We start from the raw sequence: 6,692 nt of genomic DNA, 5'->3' as shown, positions 1-6,692 counted from the left end.
GACTATGACAGTGTGAACTCGATGATGTAACACTTAACTAGACTATGACAGTGTGAACTCGATGATGTAACACTTAACTAGACTATGACAGTGTGCTCCCTCCCGCCGTACCCCCATACACACACAGAGAAGATAAATAAATGAATCATAAATAAATAAATAAACACAGTAAATAAGATGGCTCAGCAGATAAGAGCACTGACTCCTCTTCCAGAAAATCTGGGCTCAATTCCCAGCACCCACATGGCAGCTGGCTACTATCTGTAACTCCAATTACAGGTGAGCCAACTCCCTCTTTTGGCCCTCACAGGCATCAGTCATGCAAGTGGTACACAGACCTACAAGTATAGGCAAAACATATACACATTTTTAAATAAAATAAATAAAAATGATGTTAGAATTATAAAAAGGAATCAGAACCCAATTGAATTTTTGGAGTTAGAAAATATAGAAACAGACCATGCAGATGCTCAATGGATAAAGGCACAGCTACCACACCTGACAAGCAGAATTTGATCCCTGAGACCCACAGGCTGGAAGGAAAGAACTCCTTCCTTCACAATGTCCCTCTCTCTTCCACATACGTGCCATGCCATACAGGCACACTGTGCACACACACACACACACAAACAAATGTAAAAAATAATAATAAGTACAGTAATAGGTGCTTACTTCACAGCACATATACTAAAATTAGAACAATACAGAGAAAACTGTCATGGCCCCTGTGCAAGTATGACACACAAAGGGTACAGAAATAGGTTCCAGGTTCAGTCAGAAACCCTGGCTCAAGGAGAACAAGATGGTGAGTGATAAAGAGGAGACCCAAGGTCCTCCTGTCTTCACACATACAACCCACACAGCTGAACATATAGAGCATACACACAGAGTACAGTAAGAAGCAGGCATGATGAGGCTGGAGAGATGGCTCAGCAGGTAAGAGCACTCACTGACTGCTCTTCCAAAGGTCCTGAGTTCAAATCCCAGCAACCACATGGTGGCTCACAACCACCCGTAATGAGATCTGACACCCTCTTCTTCTGGTGTGTCTGAAGACAGCTACAGTGTACTTATGTATAATAATAAATAAATCTTTGCTCTGGAAAGAGCAGGGACTGAGCGAGTGGGGCCAACCAGAGCAAGTAGAGGTACTAAGTTAAATTTCCAACAACCACATGAAGGCTCACAACCATCTGTACAGCTACAGTATACTCGTATATACATTAAATAAATAAATAATCTTAAGAGAAGAAGAAGAAGAAGAAGAAGAAGAAGAAGAAGAAGAAGAAGAAGAAGAAGAAGAAGAAGAAGCAGCAGCAGCAGCAGCAGCAGCAGCTAGCATGGCATCATCCCTATAATCCAAACCTTAACCCTAGGGAGGCAGGGCATAGGCTACACAGCAGATTCTGGGCCAGCCTGCATGACAGAGTGAGACCATCAACAAAGACCAGGGCTGATACAGTAACAGAAATGAAGAAAATCGTCGATGGGGAAGCAACAGCAGATTTAAGCAGACAAAACAAAACTAAATAAACACAACTCAATGGACTTAAGCTATGTAAATTAAAGATTATCAAACTCCAGAAAAGAAATTAAAAAAGAACAGAGACAAATGAGTAACCTTGGCAGGCCATGAAAAGCATCAAGTAGCCGGGCGTGGTGGCGCACGCCTTTAATCCCAGCACTTGGGAGGCAGAGGCAGGCGGATTTCTGAGTTCGAGGCCTGCCTGGTCTACAGAGTGAGTTCAGGGAGAGCCAGGGCTATACAGAAAAACCCTGTCTCCAAAAAACAAAACAAACAAACAGAAAAGCATCAAGTACACTGACAGAGCCACAGGGGCAGGCTCAGCAGCAGAACGCTGTCTTGTCAGGTGCGAGACCGTGGGTTCAATTCTAAGTATGATGAAGGGGAAAAAGTAACAAAAGGAATATTTAATGAAATATCCAAACACATCAAAGTTTATGAAAGAAATCTTCATACCTAGCAAGCTTCCTAAGTTCCAGCTAATAAAAACTGGTCCCGGCATATAAATACTGTCAAGCTGTCCAAAGTCAGAAGCAAGGAGAGAATCTTAGAAACAGCAAGAAAAAGCATCTCATTACACGCACAAGAAACCTTTGAGGCCAAGTCATTACAAAGCTATACCCAAAGTGCTTAGGACCCTGCCAAAAATACATCATACATACATATATACACACACACATACACACCAACCACATCTAGAGCCAGATCCAGTGGCTCATGCCTTTAATCCTAACACTTGGGAACAGATGCAGGAGAAGGGACAATATAGCAGTCAAGCCTAAGTTATGCAATACAACCCTAAAAAACACAAACTCTATAAGGCTGTAGTTGTGCATGTTTTAATAAGGACAGGATATATAAATATATAATATCTATGATAAGAAAAGTACAAAACCAAAGAGAAGAAACCCAGGTGGTGGTGGTGCACATCTTTAACCTCAACACCTGAGAAGTGAGGAAGGTGGATCACTGTAAGTTCAAGGCCAGCCTGGCCTACAGAGGGATTTCCAGGGCACCCAGGGCTACACAGAGAAACTGTCTTGAAAAGGAATTCTAAAAATAAAAATAAATTTTTAAAAAATTATTTTAAAAGGAGAGGAAACTGAACTGGCTCTGAATGCTATTATTGAGTTGGTGCTTTTCAAATACATTGTTATACGGTAATGAACTTGTGGGTCAGGCTAGCCTATAGGCATGCACAATCACACCCAGCACATTCTTATAAGCCACAAATGAACTTAAACCAATATTTCTATATAATCTTTCTTCTTTAATGACAATGTTTACAATTATTCATGTGCACCTGCAAGGGTCCTTAATAGACAAAGCAGAGAGACTCATGTTGTGTGACTTCACAACTACAAAGCTACAGCAATCTAAACAATGTGACACTGGCTTTCAGGACAGACAAGAGAACAAAGAAAGGGGCTGGAAAGATGAGCCAGTGGTTAAGAATATTTCCTGCTCTTCCAAAGGAACATACACATACAGAGCACATAGCACACACACTCACACAGCCCATACATACACAAAGTACACATATACATTAACATATGTATGTATGTACGTATGTATACAACACATACAAAGACTATGACTGGGGAGATGGCTCAGTGATTCAGAGCATCTACAGCTCCTGCAGAGAACCTGAGCCCTGTTCCCATCACTCACAGTTGAAAGCTCACAAATGCCTCTAACTCCAGCTCCTGGGGATCTGACATTCTCTTCTGGCCTCCTTGTGAATCTGCACTCATGTACACATAACCACACAGAGACACAAACATACATACAAAAAAATTTAAAATATTAATATCTGTTTTTGACCGGGTGGTGGTGGCGCACGCCTTTAATCCCAGCACTTGGGAGGCAGAGGCAGGCGGATTTCTGAGTTAGAGGCCAACCTGGTCTACAGAGTGAGTGCCAGGACAGCCCGGGCCCCACAGAGAAAAAAACCGATCTGTTTTTGTTAAAAAAAAAAAAAAAAAAAGACCAATAGAAACAAGAATCAAAAAATGAAAGCAAAGAAACAAAAACCCAAACATCTATGGCAAAGTGTTTTTGACAAGTAAAGTCACTCAACATGGAACCATGTCTTCCACAAGTAGTGCTAAGGAACGATACCCTAGACCAACGCTGCGAGACCCTCTCTCTGTTCCTTCCACGCACAGCACGGAGGACCTAAGCGAGGAATCTCCTTAGAGGGAAACCCAACAGAACAGACTGCTGGGATGGCTTGCACATCCAAGTCTACGGTACCCACTGTCCTGACCACCTGAGCTCCAGCCACAGAAACCACAGGGAAACTTATGCACACCTGCAAGCTGGTCTCTGACCTCCACACTCATGCACTTTCACACGTGTATGTACACACACACACACACACAAATACATGCATAAAAATTTAAAAGAAAAAATAAGAGCATTCCTCCTGGATTCTAAGACTTCATCCGAGAGCCGTCAATGAGAAGAAGAAGAAACAAAGCACCGCCTTTAATCCCAAAAGCAAGAGCAGGCGTGTGAGTCGGAGGCCAGCCTGGTCTACGTACTGAATCCAGGCTAGACAAGAGCTGCGTGGTGAAATTAGTTCAAAAAACGGTGGGGAGGGATCTGGAGAGATGGCTCAGTGGTTAAATGCACTGGATGCTCTTTCTGAGGACCCAGGTTTGATTCCTAGCACCCACATAGTGGCTCACAACCATCAGTAACTCCGGTCCCAGGGAGTCCAACACTGTCTTCTGGCCTTCTCAAACACTGTATGCATGTGAAGCACAGACATACACACAGGGCAAGACACTCATATACATAAAATGAAAATGGAAAAAGAAATGAATGAAGACTTCATAAAAACTCTAATCTTTTCTGTCAAAGGATAGTGTAAAGTCTCTGAAAGCAACCGTCAACCATGGAAGCTTCACACACCGCCTAGGCTGTGGAGGACAGACAGGACAGCTTGCAAAACCTGCACTTAATACATATCAACACAGAGTGGTAGGAGAGGAAGGTGGCTATAAACACCAGCTAAGATGCTGCAAAGATGGCTCAGTGCTTAAGAGCATTGACTGCTCTTCTGTAAGACCTGGGTTCGGTTCCCAGCACCCACATGGCTCACAGCCATCTTTAACTCTGAAGAAGGAAAGCGATTCCTTCTTCAGCCTTCAAAGGCACCAGGCACATCCATGGCACACATATGCATACATGCAGACAAACACTTGTACACATAAAAAAATAAAATTCTTAAGAAATTAAAGTATGACACATTTACTAGTGGAAAATGTTAAGAAATCTCAGTAGTTCAATGGAAACCACTATGTGTTCATGTACTTACTGGTGTGAACAAATAACTTCATCTACCCCAAATCATCTCCATCTCTCACTGGGAAGCAGCAAAAGGATTTTTTTAAAACTCAGTTGAAAGCTGGGCGTGGTGGCGCACGCCTTTAATCCCAGCACTCGGGAGGCAGAGGCAGGCGGATTTCTGAGTTCGAGGCCTGCCTGGTCTACAGAGTGAGTTCAGGGAGAGCCAGGGCTATACAGAAAAACCCTGTCTCCAAAAAACAAAACAAACAAACAGAAAAGCATCAAGTACACTGACAGAGCCACAGGGGCAGGCTCAGCAGCAGAACGCTGTCTTGTCAGGTGCGAGACCGTGGGTTCAATTCTAAGTATGATGAAGGGGAAAAAGTAACAAAAGGAATATTTAATGAAATATCCAAACACATCAAAGTTTATGAAAGAAATCTTCATACCTAGCAAGCTTCCTAAGTTCCAGCTAATAAAAACTGGTCCCGGCATATAAATACTGTCAAGCTGTCCAAAGTCAGAAGCAAGGAGAGAATCTTAGAAACAGCAAGAAAAAGCATCTCATTACACGCACAAGAAACCTTTGAGGCCAAGTCATTACAAAGCTATACCCAAAGTGCTTAGGACCCTGCCAAAAATACATCATACATACATATATACACACACACATACACACCAACCACATCTAGAGCCAGATCCAGTGGCTCATGCCTTTAATCCTAACACTTGGGAACAGATGCAGGAGAAGGGACAATATAGCAGTCAAGCCTAAGTTATGCAATACAACCCTAAAAAACACAAACTCTATAAGGCTGTAGTTGTGCATGTTTTAATAAGGACAGGATATATAAATATATAATATCTATGATAAGAAAAGTACAAAACCAAAGAGAAGAAACCCAGGTGGTGGTGGTGCACATCTTTAACCTCAACACCTGAGAAGTGAGGAAGGTGGATCACTGTAAGTTCAAGGCCAGCCTGGCCTACAGAGGGATTTCCAGGGCACCCAGGGCTACACAGAGAAACTGTCTTGAAAAGGAATTCTAAAAATAAAAATAAATTTTTAAAAAATTATTTTAAAAGGAGAGGAAACTGAACTGGCTCTGAATGCTATTATTGAGTTGGTGCTTTTCAAATACATTGTTATACGGTAATGAACTTGTGGGTCAGGCTAGCCTATAGGCATGCACAATCACACCCAGCACATTCTTATAAGCCACAAATGAACTTAAACCAATATTTCTATATAATCTTTCTTCTTTAATGACAATGTTTACAATTATTCATGTGCACCTGCAAGGGTCCTTAATAGACAAAGCAGAGAGACTCATGTTGTGTGACTTCACAACTACAAAGCTACAGCAATCTAAACAATGTGACACTGGCTTTCAGGACAGACAAGAGAACAAAGAAAGGGGCTGGAAAGATGAGCCAGTGGTTAAGAATATTTCCTGCTCTTCCAAAGGAACATACACATACAGAGCACATAGCACACACACTCACACAGCCCATACATACACAAAGTACACATATACATTAACATATGTATGTATGTACGTATGTATACAACACATACAAAGACTATGACTGGGGAGATGGCTCAGTGATTCAGAGCATCTACAGCTCCTGCAGAGAACCTGAGCCCTGTTCCCATCACTCACAGTTGAAAGCTCACAAATGCCTCTAACTCCAGCTCCTGGGGATCTGACATTCTCTTCTGGCCTCCTTGTGAATCTGCACTCATGTACACATAACCACACAGAGACACAAACATACATACAAAAAAATTTAAAATATTAATATCTGTTTTTGACCGGGTGGTGGTGGCGCACGCCTTTAATCCCAGCACTTGGGAGGCAGAGGCAGG

General features: G+C 42.3%; 1 protein-coding gene and 1 non-coding gene across 13 annotated transcripts in view; one reads left to right on the top strand and one right to left on the bottom strand.

The window, feature by feature from the left end:
• The window catches only part of R3hdm2 (R3H domain containing 2), a 124,772-nt gene that overhangs the window by 98,367 nt on the left and 19,713 nt on the right, over positions 1-6,692 (bottom strand). The gene's annotated exons all lie outside the window — the stretch shown is intronic.
• On the top strand, positions 665-772 carry LOC115032179. Its single transcript, XR_003837840.1, has one exon. It is a non-coding gene; the product is annotated as a U6 spliceosomal RNA (small nuclear RNA).

This window comes from Mus caroli, chromosome 10 (assembly GCF_900094665.2).
Source record: "Mus caroli chromosome 10, CAROLI_EIJ_v1.1, whole genome shotgun sequence".
NCBI classification, from domain to species: domain Eukaryota; kingdom Metazoa; phylum Chordata; class Mammalia; order Rodentia; family Muridae; genus Mus; species Mus caroli.
The sequence above is the reverse complement of the archived record's forward strand: the minus strand, read 5'-3'. Positions and strand labels throughout refer to the sequence as shown.